At 45.5% G+C, this 14,856-nt stretch overlaps 1 non-coding gene across 1 annotated transcript; it reads right to left on the reverse strand.

The window, feature by feature from the left end:
- Positions 1-8,900: 8,900 nt before the first annotated feature.
- Positions 8,901-8,980, reverse strand: TRNAT-CGU (transfer RNA threonine (anticodon CGU)). Its single transcript has one exon. It is a non-coding gene; the product is annotated as a tRNA-Thr (tRNA).
- Between the last annotated feature and the right edge of the window lie 5,876 nt (positions 8,981-14,856).

The following is a 14,856-nucleotide window of genomic DNA, read 5'->3' on the forward strand; positions in this document are numbered from 1 at the left end:
AGAAAGGAAGGAGGGAGTAGAAGGCAGATGAAGGTGGCTGAGAAGATTGTGAGAGGGGTGAGGAGGCAGGGCGAGAGAGGGGGGAGGGGGAAGGGAGGCGTTGTGGAGAGGGGGCAAGGTGTGGTATGGATGATGGAGGGGGTTGAGGTGGTTGAAAGAATGACGGAGTAGGGATGTGGCGGAGAGAATGATGGAGTAGGGATGTGGTAAAACTGATGAAGCAGGGAAATGATGGACTCACTGGGAGAACTGGAATAATGATCTAAATGGTGGAGTGAGGGTGTGGTGGAGGTGACGGAATAGCAGTGTAGTGTTGATGATGGTAGTGTGTGTGTGTGTGTGTGTGTGTGTGTGTGTGTGTGTGTGTGTGTGTGTGTGTGTGTGTGTGTGTGTGTGTGTGAAAGGGAACAGTGATGGATGCTGCTGTCGATGTGGCGTGTGGTGTAGTGGCGAAGGGGGAATGCGAGTGCTGAGGAGGAGGCAAGAAAGTGAGATATGATGATGATGATGATGGATAGAATGGATGCGAGCACTGTGATGTTGTGGTGGAATGTACAGTGTGGTGTGGTGGCGTGATTTGGTGTGTTTTGGTGTGGTGCAGTGTGGTGTCGTGTTGTGTGGCGTGATATGCTGTGCTGTGTGAGGTATGGTGCGGTGAAGTGAGGTGAGATGTAATATAGTGTGTTGTAATATGCTGTAGTGAGATGAGCAAGGTACAGTGATTTGGTGTGGTCTGGGCGTGAAGTGCATGGGGTTTTGAGAAGAGGAAAGTTGTGTATTTGTGGTGGATAGGTTATGCAGGATGAAGGATGGAGGGGCTCGTGGTGAGGTGTGACATGGGAAGAGGTAGTTGAATAGAGATGGTGTGATGGTGCGATAGGGTGTGGTAGAGGAAGAGGGTTGTGTGGTGGTGGAGTTTGGTGTGGTAGGAAAGGAACTATAGGTGGGTGACAAAGGTGTGTTGGAGGGGGCGAAGAGTGCGGAGGGAAAGTAGTTAGGTAATGAAGGTATGATGGTGAGTCGATGTGGTAGGGATGCTTGGATCGGAGGTAGTGGGACAGTGGTTGCCCCTGTCACGGTCGGGATAACTTTAGTACTCTTTTCCAGCTGACACTGTTCGATTTAATTTTGTTGAGAGTAAGTTACAGGAATTGAGAGAAAATTATACTGTCACCATCCCTCCCATGATGTGATTTTTATTTAATTTTTCTAATTGCCAGATGATTTTATTAATAGTTCAATAAAGTTTTCAAAATGGAGGAGCTAAATACAGCCTCCATTTACTCTTTCACTGCAAAAAAGCTCCCCCTTTATTGAACTGAACCATGTAGAGGTGACAAGAACAGAATAGGAAATAATGCGTCGTCGAACTGAAAAGGCAAACACTCATGGTCAGAACAACTCTAGTTTCAATTCCAGCTAACGCCGGACGATTTTATAACATAGAAAGTGACTCATATAAGACTATGTGCTGATGGGGAGGTGTGTCGTTGTGTGGTCAATGGCAAAGAGGTGGTGGTGGTGGTGGTGGTGGTGGTGATGGTGGTGATGATGGTGGTAGTGGTGATGGTGAGAACAGCAAGTGGCAATGGTGACAGGGTGTGTGTTGAAGATGATGTTAGAAAAGTGGCATGATTGTTGGGGGGGAGAGTGGAAGTGGTGAGGGTGTGGTATATAGGAAAATGAAAATAGCGATGTTGATGGTACGGAAATGAGATGGTGAAGAAATTGCATGTAGAATGATGATGACGATGGTAATGTACTACAGATTTTAAAGGTAACGGCGATGATTATAATGCTCGAATAAGATGATGATGTGATGATGATGAAGATGATGATGATGATGATGGTTCAGTGTATCATTCAAGAGCGTATGAACTGAGAGAAATGTGAAGTCATTCATGTCATCAATGGGGCACCAAAAGATAGCAATAACTTAAGAAAAATCACTGTATTCACGCAAAAACATCAGCGGCGGGATTTTCTTATTTGTACACATCAGTTTATATATATCATTTCTATTTATTTCTGCGGGGAGAGGAGTGTAGAGTAGGCGGGATGAGCTGGGATGGTTGGTGGGGATGACTGTGGTAGTATTTTGTGTGAAGATGGGCACTGTAGGTCGGTCGGTAAGGTGTAAGTCAAAGCAAAGATGTCTATTTGATATTTGAAGGTTGGAGAGGCGGTAAAAAAAAGTGTGGGATGAGCGGAAAGGCATGAGTGACGGGATGGGATGGTGAAGGGCGGTGGAGCAGGGTGAGAGACATGGGTGCAGGGCAGAAGTGGGTGATGGATGTGGGACAGAAGTGAGCGGTGTGGGCAGAGAGGAGTGGGCAGGATGGGCTGTGATAGGGAGGTATGTGGTGAGGCAAGACAGGGTGAGTAAACCCCTATGAAGCCGGGCGTCTTAGGTAGGTCACTAAAATGCAAATCAAAAACCCTCCAAGAAATTCATTTGGGTTGAAATGGCATGGAATAGAGATGAATAGGAAAGACGGGGCTGGATGGTAGTGAGTGATGGTCGTTGTAGACTTGACAATATTGGAGTGATGAAGCTTAAAATTTTCTCCAACAAGTAACGAGGTGTGAGGAGGAAAAGGTAGAAGCACACTGCAGGAGGAAGGGAAAGCGACAGGATGCGGGAAGAAGGGAGGGCAGCAGGGTGCGAGCAAGAGAGTACGGGAGAGTAAAGTGATGGAAAATAGGAAGGAAAGGGACAGTAACCGGCAAGGAGGGATGAAGTAAGGGAAGGGCGAGGGTGACGACGAAGGAGAGTGTGGGTGAGGGTACGGGATGAGGAACAGAATAAGTGACAGTGTGCTGGAAATGAGGGGCAGGAAACAAACAGAGTGAAGGATGGAAGAAGAGTGCAGCAGAGAGGATGAAGGATGGAAAGACGGAGTGTAGGATGGGGATTGGGAGAAAGAAGGAAGGTGTTTGTGTGAGCGAGAGGAAAGATGGTGCAGTGAAGAATAATAGCGTGAAAGAGAGAAATTCGGAGAGATGGTGTGAGGACGAGGAAAGTGAAGAAAGGGGGAGACAGAGAGAGATCGAGATGGTATGGAAGGGAAGGGAAGAAACGGGAGGAAAAATGAAAGAGAGGGAGGGGATAGAAAGAAGGAGGAGGGGAAGAGAGAGAGAGGGAGGGGAAGAGAGAGAGAGGGAGGGGAAGGTAGGGAGCGGGAGGGGAAGAGAGGTAGGGAGCGGGAGGGAGGTATATTTATGAGTTTTGGGCTGGTGTTTAGACAGAGGTTGTGTTGTGTGTGTTGTTGTGTCACTCACCCGCCACCACAACACCACACACCACCACCAACACTACAACAACCACTACCACTACCACTAGTCTAACCACACCTACCAGCATCCAGACCATAACCACTACTGGAGCATCATGATCCTCAGCACCATCACACTGTTTCCCAGCATCACATGGGACAGGAGAATATAGACCTATTGTGAGGCATGGTTCTGCTATTTCTTTAGGGAAACAGAAGTACCACTCTCACTCCATACTGTGATCCATTTGCAACAACAGCAAGACAGGGACGCTACGCCATCGCTACTCTAACTACAACCACCATCACAAATACAACAGCTATAACCACCAGCACCTCAACCACAGTTATTTCAAACTTTTATCTTAGACCCCCGGTGGTATCAAGCCGGGTGTGGCCCAGAAGGGTCTGATTCCAAGGTTGCACACGACATGCAGCTCAGAGAGGAGCAACTGGCCACTCATTTTAAGCGTCTGAATTGAGTAACCTAGCCCCAGGTCCCTACTGGATTGGATGATACTGCCACAACCACTGCCATCACCACAACAGCATCAACATACCTTCCCTTACTAGTGGCATTTTCTTTCTTTGTTTCTTCTCTGATTAGACTTTGCAGCCTATTCTTTAATTTCAATTCCCATCTTAGTTCTTTTTACCTCGCCACGTATTCTTGTATCATTTCTCCCCGCCTCCTTCTCTCTTCTTTCAGTTTCCCTTCTCATGTCCATCTTTCTTTTGCCTCCCTCTCTTTCTTTTCTTTTTCCTCGCCTTCTCCTTCCCCCTTCTGCCTAATTTACGAGAGAAGAATCTGATCGGTTCCCCGGACCACCGCAGTTACCGCAGGCCTGAGCGGTTCTGCAGTAGTCCTATGTTGTCCCCACGTACACCTAAACGATGGGGATGCAAAACACACACACACACACACACACACACACACACACACACACACACACACACACACACACACACACACTGATATACTAATTCGCGCACCAACACACACAGATACAGGTTAAACGTAGAAGTGGGCGAAACACTTGCAAATATCAACAGTACAATTATCTCGTCGTAAGTTTTTTCCTTATCGCAGTTTGAAGCAACTCGGCTTCGTCTTTCACTCGTGTCCCTTTCCTTCTCCCTCCCGTTTCCTCTTCCCTCATTTACACCCACTTCCTCTACCTTTCCTTCACCTCCCCCCTCCCCTCTGTCATCAAGCACGGGGGAGGAAAACATGGAAACAGGTGGGAAAGCAGTGAACGGGGAGACTTTAGCGTAGACACAGGTTCGAGGCCAGAGGGGAGGGGAGATTCCGTCCTCATGGCTACACCAGTTTCAGCAATTAGCGCCGAGGGAGGGTCGCGTTTCAGAGGTCAGGTCACGTCAACACGGAGGTCAGAGTCGAGGAGGAGGAAAACAGAAAGAATAACAAAAGGCGTGCGTTAAGGTTGTGTTTGGGTGTGGAGGCGACGCTTTCTGTGCTGGCTCACTGTGGTTTAGGTCGGTGGGGGGATTGCAGGTTGTGGTGAATTACTGTGTATTCAATACGGTATACATGATTATTTTCTTAACGAACTTCACACTGTATGGAATACACTTATTTGTATTCAATATTTTCTGTATCATAAAGGCACGACACTCATTATCGAAAAATATTAAACATCAAAAGCACTAAGCCCCCCTCACACAAAAAATCCCATAATAAAGGTATAGTACAGTACTATACTAACAGAAGGCAGTACAGTAGCTACGGAATGGATCGAGACAATATTTGTTTTATTCCTCAGTGTGCAAGGCTTCCCATGACTGAATAAAATCGTCTGGCGATAGGCAAAATAAAATTTGCGTGCTTCAACCGCTAAAAGAGTTCATAAATAAACTATTAGGTTAGTAAGGCTGAGATATATGGAAAACTTGCTTATATAATATATAAGTACATTTGGAGGAGGAGAAGAACACTTGTGACAATCACATTGTGTACTAACCTTCGGAGGTGGTAGTGGGTGTGGTACAGTCAACTGCCAAGGACAGAAGTTCTAATATTGCACGGCATTTACTTCACACTTACGGCATGTCCTTTACATCCCTCCAGCACACATCGTCATAAAGAAAATCATGTATGTACAGAGAAATGTACCCAGCCTCTGCCGTCTTAGGAAGCTTAACTCCTAGAGTGCAACTTGTATCCATGAGTGTATGTGACGAAATAGTCTAGAGTCATGGACCTATGGTGTTGTTGCGGCCGGCTTTTACACGCTGGATACAGACAGCCTACTTAATCAAGTATACCTAGAGGATAATGATGAACTGATTTTTTTACAATGCTTTTCCATAGTAAATAATTTAATGACAAAAGCAGCTGTTTGTATGCATGTAAGTGAACATTGCAGCGGCCGTCTTGCATATGACTGGCACGGGTGAGCAGTTCTAATGTAAACGCTACAGCTGTGCTTTACGGATGCTGATGGATGACTGATCCGTAGGGTCGAGAAACACAATTTTTTGTCCCTGGAGGAGTGGTCCCCCTCCCAGAGTTTGGGGCGTAGGGTGAGAAGTTGGTTTGTCTGTGTTTAGAAGTGAAAGAATTTAAATATGTCATCCTGTTAACCTCGATAGGATATACGAGTACTGTACTGTTGCATACTCTTGACCCCTTCAGTCCAGTGCTGTATTGTTCATCGTGTTCTTGCGGTCTCAAGATGAACTATTCAGTAACGGGGGAAGCATTTGGAATTACAAGGGTTAGATTTAGCTTTCATTAAGCCCTTCACAGTATATCAGAGCTCCTTTCACATTTCAACAAATCACCTGGAGGTAGCAAGAATAAAATAACTAAAGAGACTATCATATTACAGGGGTTCATTGTCCTCCCCTTAGAGAGATAGAACTCAGATTAGAACAAGAAAAGTTTCAGAGAGCGCTTACCTCCGCCAACGTCAGTTTACTACTGTAATTCATGTTTCCTAGCAGACGAACAATTTTACGATCTCACATACTCAATCAGTTAATCTGACTGCTTTATTTTGCCCTCTTACTAAATCTCAGAGATCGTATACGCCCGCTAACGGTCAATGAAATTAATGATTTATTCCAGCATCCGGGTCCGGATCCACTTCAAAATCTAATCACCTCTTCCTTGACCCACTGCCCCAACTATTCACCACATTCCATTGAAATCCATCGACAACATTTTGATATATCTTGTCCACCAATAGACAGACTCGGATGAATATGAATAGTAAACTCCTCGAAGTTGGTTGGCGGAGATAATTACCAGACTCACGCGCTACCGGCCCTACCACCGAAAGTTCCATTTATTTGTAGAAAATTAAATGCATACGCGGCAGACCATGGGTTGGGCATATTAAGGGGATAGGCGGATCTGAAATATGCGTACACTTAGTCTTCAGAATGAAAGAGAACTGAATAGCTTGTCGAGAGATAATGTTGCATCCACATGACATCTGGTACACCACTTTCCTGTGTATTACTGCAGCGAGGAATCACCAGAATTTTGGTCGCCACTAAAAGTATAAGTATTAATAATTTAAGAACACCGATAATCTGAACATATGTTCATTACTTTCGAAAAAGAAATATATCAAAATCAAAATAAGAATACATAGACTGTGTGTGGCTTAGCAGCTATATACGACAGGTGTCTTTTTCCATGGCTGCCCCCGCCTTCGTAATCAGTCCCACACAGCTAGACAGAGCGACAGAGGTGTTATCGTTGCATCAGGAGAGTTCGTGACACATTTTCTAAAGCGAATTATTATGGCTACTGCACCTTTATGTCCTCTCGTATCTATACTGTTAAATCTGCTGAGCCTCCCCCTCCCCCCCGTGTGTGTGTGTGTGTGTGTGTGTGTGTGTGTGTGTGTGTGTGTGTGTGTGTGTGTGTGTGTGTGTGTGTGTGTGTAAACTTGCCGATTCATCCTGGTACTACCGAGACAAACTGCCCTGGGTGGGTGGGTAGGTATGTGAGTTGGTGGGTTAGTGAGAGGGTGGGAGGAAAACAGGTCCATGAGCAATAGATCTTCGGGGAAATCAGGTCCATGGTGGGAATAGCTCTAAATGGGAACACGGATGCAATGGGTAAAAGTAGGTCCATTGGTGAGATATGTTAATGAGATAAATAGGTCTATGTGGGGAATAAGTGCTTCCTTACTGGGAGAAAATCGGTGACTGGGAGAAGGTGTGTGGAAAAGAAGGTCCATGGAGGGATTATGCCCATGGGGGATAATGGGTCCATGGGGTGTTATAGGTCCAATGGGGAAAATGTTAGTCCAAACGAAAAATAAGTCCATGGGTAAAATAGGTCCATGGAAGGGTAGGTATCTGGGGAAAGAAGGTCCAAGGAAGAATTACATCCATGGGGACACTGGTCCACGGAGGGAAAATAGGTGTGTGGAGAAGAAAACAGGATCAGGGGAAAATAAGATCCAGGGAGGGGGAAAACGTCAAGGGGAAAGTACGTTCAGGGGGGAAAAGGTGCATGCAATAAAAATGGTGCCTGAGGGAATAGTTACTGCGTGAACAAAGGTAGATGGGAGGCCGACCCTAAAAGAATATAATTTTTTTATGCAAAGAAGAAGGAACCAAAGGATAGAAGTCAGCAAGATTGTTCCCTTCAAGGTTTAGAAATAAAATGCCAAAGTCGATTCGTACATTTCGAGTTGCCTGAACACATATCACTTAAAAGAATTGGGGGTCAAAGGCAGTAGGAAATACAGACAGAAGAGGACAATTCAGGAGTTGACTTTTTGCATAAATGAAGGACTGAGGGTAACGGTTAACTCTTGCATTAAAGAATTGGACAGAAAAGGGATGAGAATTTGCTATCAGACGGGTGCTACGTGCCCACTGCAGTGGTGGAGGGATGAATGCAAACAGTTCAGAGAAGCAGTGACCATTGAAGTGGCGATAGAGGAGATAAGAATGCAACAGAGCTGCTAAGAGACAGAGGTTGAAGGGAGCCAGTAAAAGGAGGAGAGTTGATGAGACGAAAAGCCTTTGACTCCACCTTGCAGAAAAGAGCCGTATGTGGCAAGCCTCCCCACACAGGGACAAATAAAACCCCTGTATAAAATCAACAACTGTAGGAAGAAATACCACGAAGTTCCCTGTGCTGGCGGTATACGGCTGAAGCCCGTATTCCACGAGGCACAGGGCATTCTTTACCTCCTCAACCTCGGCGATTTATTTTGTATATTTCACATTTCTGTCCTCTTGTACACGATACTGAGCCAAACAATGTCAGTACAGTACAAGACAACACCAGGTCGTAATATCCATAATAAATCGCTTACGAAATTGTGCTACCAACCCTCCAACGGCACTTACAATAAGGGTCTGAGAACGCTGCGAGGGCAAAGTGGGTCTCAGTCAATCAGGCGAGGCACTTCATCACCAGCGTGTGACGGGGCGAGTGACGGTGGTGGGGTCAGAGCAGGTCAGGTCAGGGCTGGGTCAGGGGGCAGGGGGCAGCGAGGGAGAGGTCACACAATTAAGGGGTAATGAGGGACTGACCTGATACATGAGAGAGAGAGAGAGAGAGAGAGAGAGAAATGAAGTTCCCCCGAGCTAAGCCCTGTATTGGACTATATAGCCCCGAGTTACCACTCCCGGCGCGGCAGCCCGGGCGAGGCTCGAACTCGCAATCCCCCGATTACGAGTCCGGCGCGCTACCACTGTGCTACCGCGCCCCCCAGAGAGAGAGAGAGAGAGAGAGAGAGAGAGAGAGAGAGAGAGAGTCTTTGTGTTTGAATTTCTGTCTGTCTCTCACTCTATGTATCTGTCTATCTATCTATCTATCTGTTTCTCTGTCTGTGGGTTAAATTGACCTCTACTGTTAGGCTGTGAATCGCTAAAAAAAAAAAAAAAAAAAAAAAATCGTTTTCTATTTATCTGTTGCCTTACGCCGCATCCTGTGAAGGGTGACTTTGGTATAATGCCTCCAGGCATTTCTGTCCCTGCTCAGTAACGACCCTTCTTACGACACAACTTCACTAGTGTACTCTTGCAGCTTAGCTCTCCACCTTGTTCTCTCTCTCTCTCTCTCTCATTTCCTGCCAGCCACCCATTCATAAACTTACCTAATCTTAGCTTTAATATACATTCACTCTACATTGTCAAATCACCTCTGATTTTTCCCTTTTCTTTTCTTTTTTATTTTTTTTAATTAATTTATTTTTTTTATCAAGCTCTAAACCACATTCTTTATGAATTCTTTCATTTGTCCATCTATCCTTCCGTCACTCTGAAGGCATTTCCAAAGTAACGTTTCAGCACCTCTCACTGTTTATGTTTCTCTGGCATCATCAACGCTTTGCAACTACGCCTCAGTGTCATTCAATGCTGCCTTCGCTTCCGCGATTACATTTTTATTACTCGTCACTGTTCTCAACGCACCTTCCATTTTTCTTCTCTAATGCTCATTTTCTGTCAGTTTATCTTCCATACTAACATCAGTAGCCACAACACAAGCTACAGCATCTCACATTTTTCACATCTGTGGCATTCAGTCTCCACCTACAGTTCATCATTGTGCCTTTTTCAGACTTCAGCACGAATGACCACAGGATATGTTTGTAAAATAGGCAGTAGGGGCACCATGATTTCAGGCAATGTAACGTTCAGCAGGTTGCGGCTGGCTTACTCAGTTACACATTACTAACTGCAAGTTGCAAGAATTTTGGTTCGAAAACTTTCCTAAGGACATTCAGACTCGTCAAAATAAAAAAAAACGGAAATTACCAATACTTTGTCTGTTCCTCGCTGACGATTTCGTATTTTTTCTTCATTGTTGATTATTAATGATAATCATAGAATAGTTTCATTTTGTGCAATTGTTTTTGTATGACGATCATTGCGCCAAAAGTAATGCTTGGTGAAACAGGCGTGTTGCTGGGTGGCGCTCTGTCATGGCTTAATGAGGATGGGTTATGTTGGAAGTTTTTATTTGATGGGTATTTGGGACTTTTAGGGTTAGGTTTCATAGTAATTTATAGATGATAAAAATGATGTGGGGTCTGGGAGGTGAAGTCCCCCACTTAGGTTAAGAGGGTAGGTTAGGATGCACTGAAGTGTGTGTAAACACGCTGCCGTGGGGGTCCGAGGCAGACATAACGATAATAACCAAATAATCTACTTTTGTGTTTCTTCTTTGATAATAGATCTTTTCTAAACTCCACTTCATAGGTAGGATTTAGGTATGGAAGTGTGCTGCTGCTGCTGTTGCTTCTGATGATGATGATTTTGAGTTAATTTACATTCCGACCTTGTTAACGTCCATAAAGTGTAATACTAATTAAACTGGAAGGAATTAAACACCATAAATGTATGGAACTAATGCTTGGTTACATGCACAGCCAGAATGGTGCTTAGTGAATCGGACACCCCCTGCATGATTATCAGCGTCCTTGTTGTTTGATCAACATTTCATCACCTCATCCTTGGGTCGACAAGAACACACCCAATGATTATCATGATTTTCCTTTTCATTTGTAATCTGATGGCGAAATAAACAGAGACAGACAGACAGACGGATATTAGTGAATACATAACATCCATCTACCTTAGAAGGCAGTGGGAATAAAGCACTTTCTTACTGTTTCTCAGAACATAAGATAAATGTGCTACAGGAACAAGGAATGACACAAACTGAGTGATGCGTCTAACCTTCATAAAATTGCCATGCAAATCTTCGTAGGAAAGCGCAAATCTACTCACATGGCGTGGGTGAGGAGATCTTGTGGTGCGTGAAGTTGTGGAAGTGTGGTGCGGTGTCGCTTCTGAAGGCAGCCAAGGGTGCTCCCATGTGACTTGCTTCTCATAGGGTGTACTATTATTTGACAGTCTTAACTTGCAGAAGATTTTCCTCCAGCAGCATATTTCTCGTAGCTCAGCGGCAGATCAAGACAGAAATACAGCTCCATATCATTCCATAACACGTCGTAATGACCAACACCATGTTTCAGTGTTCATCTCTTGCTGTAGCTCAGTATTAACGATGGAAAGATGACAATGTAGGCTGAGTTAAAGCGGACAGAGTATAGTGTGCACTGAAGACCTCATGTAGGTAAGATCGTAGGTAAGAACACTGGCTTGACCCAGGGTGTAAGGTAGCACAGTTGTTAGCTGCATAGGGCGTACAATGACGATGGCGACGATGGAACAAAGTGGAGGGAGGCGTAGGTGGCTGTCATGCTGGTGCTGGTGGTGGGAATGGGTTGGGGTTGGGGATTGTGTAGACAATTGGTGATACGTGTGTGTGTGTGTGTGTGTGTGTGTGTGTGTGTGTAGACAGTTAGTAATAATGGTGTTGTGTGTGGGGGAGGGTTCAGACGGTTGGTGGTGATGGGTCCTTTTGCTATTGAACCCTGACTGCCTCCCCAGGGTGCCTCACACTCCATCACCAGGGTGTGGCTGAGGGTGTGGGTGTGGGTGTGGGCGGGGAACCAGGTGGGCGGGGTGGGTGTCTAGTCCATGATGAATTGCTGGAGGGTAAATTGTCCGGGGTGGCGATGTGTGGCTCGAGGAATCTGGTGTTACAGGCACATTATAACTTACGATAATTTTCCTGTCGTAACTGAGGCTTGTTTTTTGCAGGAAGATCAATATTTAAGATGAAAATGTATAGTGTCATTGTCTTGTTTGTCCTACTAAAACAAATCCTTGTCACGAGAGGGAATAGATTTTTTTTCACTCTCAAATCAAGGTTCTGTTTGGGGTGTGGGTGTGGTGGAAGGTGGGTGGTGGTGGTAGGAGTGGGTGTGGAAGGTGAGGTGTGGGAGATGATAGGTGGGTGTGGGCGGTGAAGGATGGGGATTGGGTGGGTGTGTGTGGGTGGAGAAGGATGGGGGTTGAATGGGTGGGTGTGGGTGGTGAAAAGTGGGCGGATGAGGGGGTGGGTTTGGGCTGTGAGGGTGAGGGGGTGAGGGTGTGGGTGTAGGCGGTGGGTGGGTGGGTGAGTGTGGACAGTGAAGGGTCGGCTGGTGAGGGTGGTGAAGAGTGGACGGTGGATGTGCGTGAAGAGTGAGTGGATGTGGAAGGACGTGGCGTTGTAAGGTGTGTGTTGTGTGGATGGAGGGTGAGGTGTGATGGGATGGTACTGTAGATTAATTCCTTCTTCCGTGTTCGGCTGTTCCCCTCTCTCCTCCGGCAGTCACAGGGAAATGGTAAGGCCGCAGCAGTCAAATCACACCGGGGGAAGGGGGAGGATCAAGAGGGGAATGGGGGTAGGAAGGAAGAAGGAAGAGGGAAGGGGAGGGTGCAGGGGGGAAAGGGAAAGAGCAGGAAGGAGGAGGGGAATGGGAAAGGGGATGAAGCAGGAGGGGAGGGGGAACGGGGTGAAACAAGATGAGGGGGGTAGTTAGGAGGAGGAGGAGGAAAGTGAGGTGGGAGAATTAGGGAAAGGGGAGAAGTGTGGAGAAACAGGATGAAGGGGAAGAGCTAAAAGAGAGGAGCTAGGGATGAAAGAGAGGGAACGGAGTGCGAGGGAAGTGGAAGAGATAATAAGAGGTGAGAGAAGGAGGCATATAAAGAGGTGAGGAGGAAAGGGGAGAAAATATCATAGAGGGAGGGAAGAGATGTGACAGATGAGAAGGACGGGAGGGGGCAAAGAAAGAGGGAAGAAGGGTGGAAGGAGGAGAGGGGGGGAAAGGTGGAGGAAAAAGAGAAAAGTGAAGATGAGGGTGAAGGAGGTGAGTGGAAAAGATGAAGATGTAAAAGAGGTAAGAGGGAGAGGCGTTGATGAAGGGGAGGCTGAGTGAGAGAGACGGGAAGGAAGAGAAGAAGGGGAAAAGTGGTGAGGAGGGAGAAGAGGATGGGGAATGATGTGTAGGGGAGAGTTGGGGAGGAAAAAAAGGAAGATAGGAGGAAGGGAGGTGAAAGGAAAGAGCAGAGGAGAAAAGGAAGAAAAGGTGATGAGAAAGGGGAAAATATAAGGAATAATGAGGAGGTGGGAATAGGGAAAATATTTCACACACACACACACACACACACACACACACACACACACACACACACACAGAGGAGGGAAAGGTCACTAGAGCCACCGAAATCTCTGTCCTGTCTCGGGGTGTGAGGTCAAGGGTCATATATATAAACTCTGCTAACTTAAGTCTGTGTGAGATACTTACAGATGCCCTTGTCTTTGCTCATACACCAAGAAAACAATACACCATCAAATAAGAATGAAAATAAAAGTGACAAAATACAAAAAATAAAAACTGTGATAATATTTAACTGTTATAAAGTCTTGTATTTTTCCTGTGAAGTGGCTAGGCTCCTTCATACATTCTTCCCCTGGGCAGGTCCGACAGAGCCACATGATACTCGGCCCATCACACACACACCAGTAAACACCACAGCCAGATTACTTGATGGCTGGATGGACGACTGTTTGCTTTGTTTGTACACGGGATTAGTAGTGTGTGTGTGTGTGTGTGTGTGTGTGTGTGTGTGTGTGTGTGTGTGTGTGTGTGTGTGTGTGTGTGTGTGTGTGTGTGTTTACTTGTTTGTTTGTTTGTGTGTGTGTAATTTATATTATAGTTCATGAAAATTAGAACGAATTACAACTGAGACAATATAAACAATACTGGAAATGGGATATGACAACTATAGTGTAAACAATGGAGCAGCGAGTAATTAATCTTGGGTTTTACATCAAGAAGCATCATTAACCCATTGATTCTGGTGGCGTACCCTTCCACTTTATTTTTTATATAACAGATTTCCTCAGCAAGGGAGATACACTCGTGGGGTTAGATACTACCTTCACTACTACTGGATCCTTCTAAGTTGAATAACAGTGAGGATGCACTAAAATCTAGAGGGGCACTCAGTGGAGCGCATCTCTCCAACAAGTGCAACGAAATTTCCAAACCACTCTTCATAATGGGTTAGGTTTTCTCATCACTGATTAGGGTTTCGCAAAAAGTGTTTCCCGGATCCAGAATCTGTAATATGATCCGGATCGGTCCGAAAAGTTAATTGATTGTTCCCTGGGACATGGACAATCTACCCACCAAATTTGGTCCAAATCTCTCTTTTGTTTCTGAGTAATCTTGTTAAGAGACAAACAAACAAACAAAAAAAGTTAATTGGTTCTTCCCTGGGACATGGGCTATCTACCCACCAAATTTCGCCCAAATTTCTCTTTAAGTTTTTGAGTAATCCTGCTAACGGACAAACTAAACCAGAAAGGTAATCAATGGTTCCCTGGGACATGGACTATCTATTTACCAAATTTCATCCAAAACTCTCTTTTGGTTTTTGAAATAATCCTGCTAACAGACAGACAGACAAACAAACAAACAGAGATGAAAACATCCTCTCCTTGTCGGAGAGAAAAATACGTTCCCGGATTCAAGAGTAACCCGAACATCCAAATATTGGTGCAGCGCTATTATGTTTTAGAGTATGAAGTACACTTTTGGTATGTACCACAAAACGTGGCCCTCATGAGGAGCCTACAGGTAGTGGTACTGCGCATCCTGGGTAGAACACCTGCGGCATCCACCCGGGAGTCAAACCTCTTCACATTTCCCGGCACCTCGTCGTGGGAAAGACACTGGAC

The sequence above is a fragment of the Coenobita brevimanus genome, chromosome 66, assembly GCF_032717465.1.
Source record: "Coenobita brevimanus isolate Jiangsu-jjx chromosome 66, ASM3271746v2, whole genome shotgun sequence".
In the NCBI taxonomy this organism is placed as follows: Eukaryota; Metazoa; Arthropoda; class Malacostraca; order Decapoda; family Coenobitidae; genus Coenobita; species Coenobita brevimanus.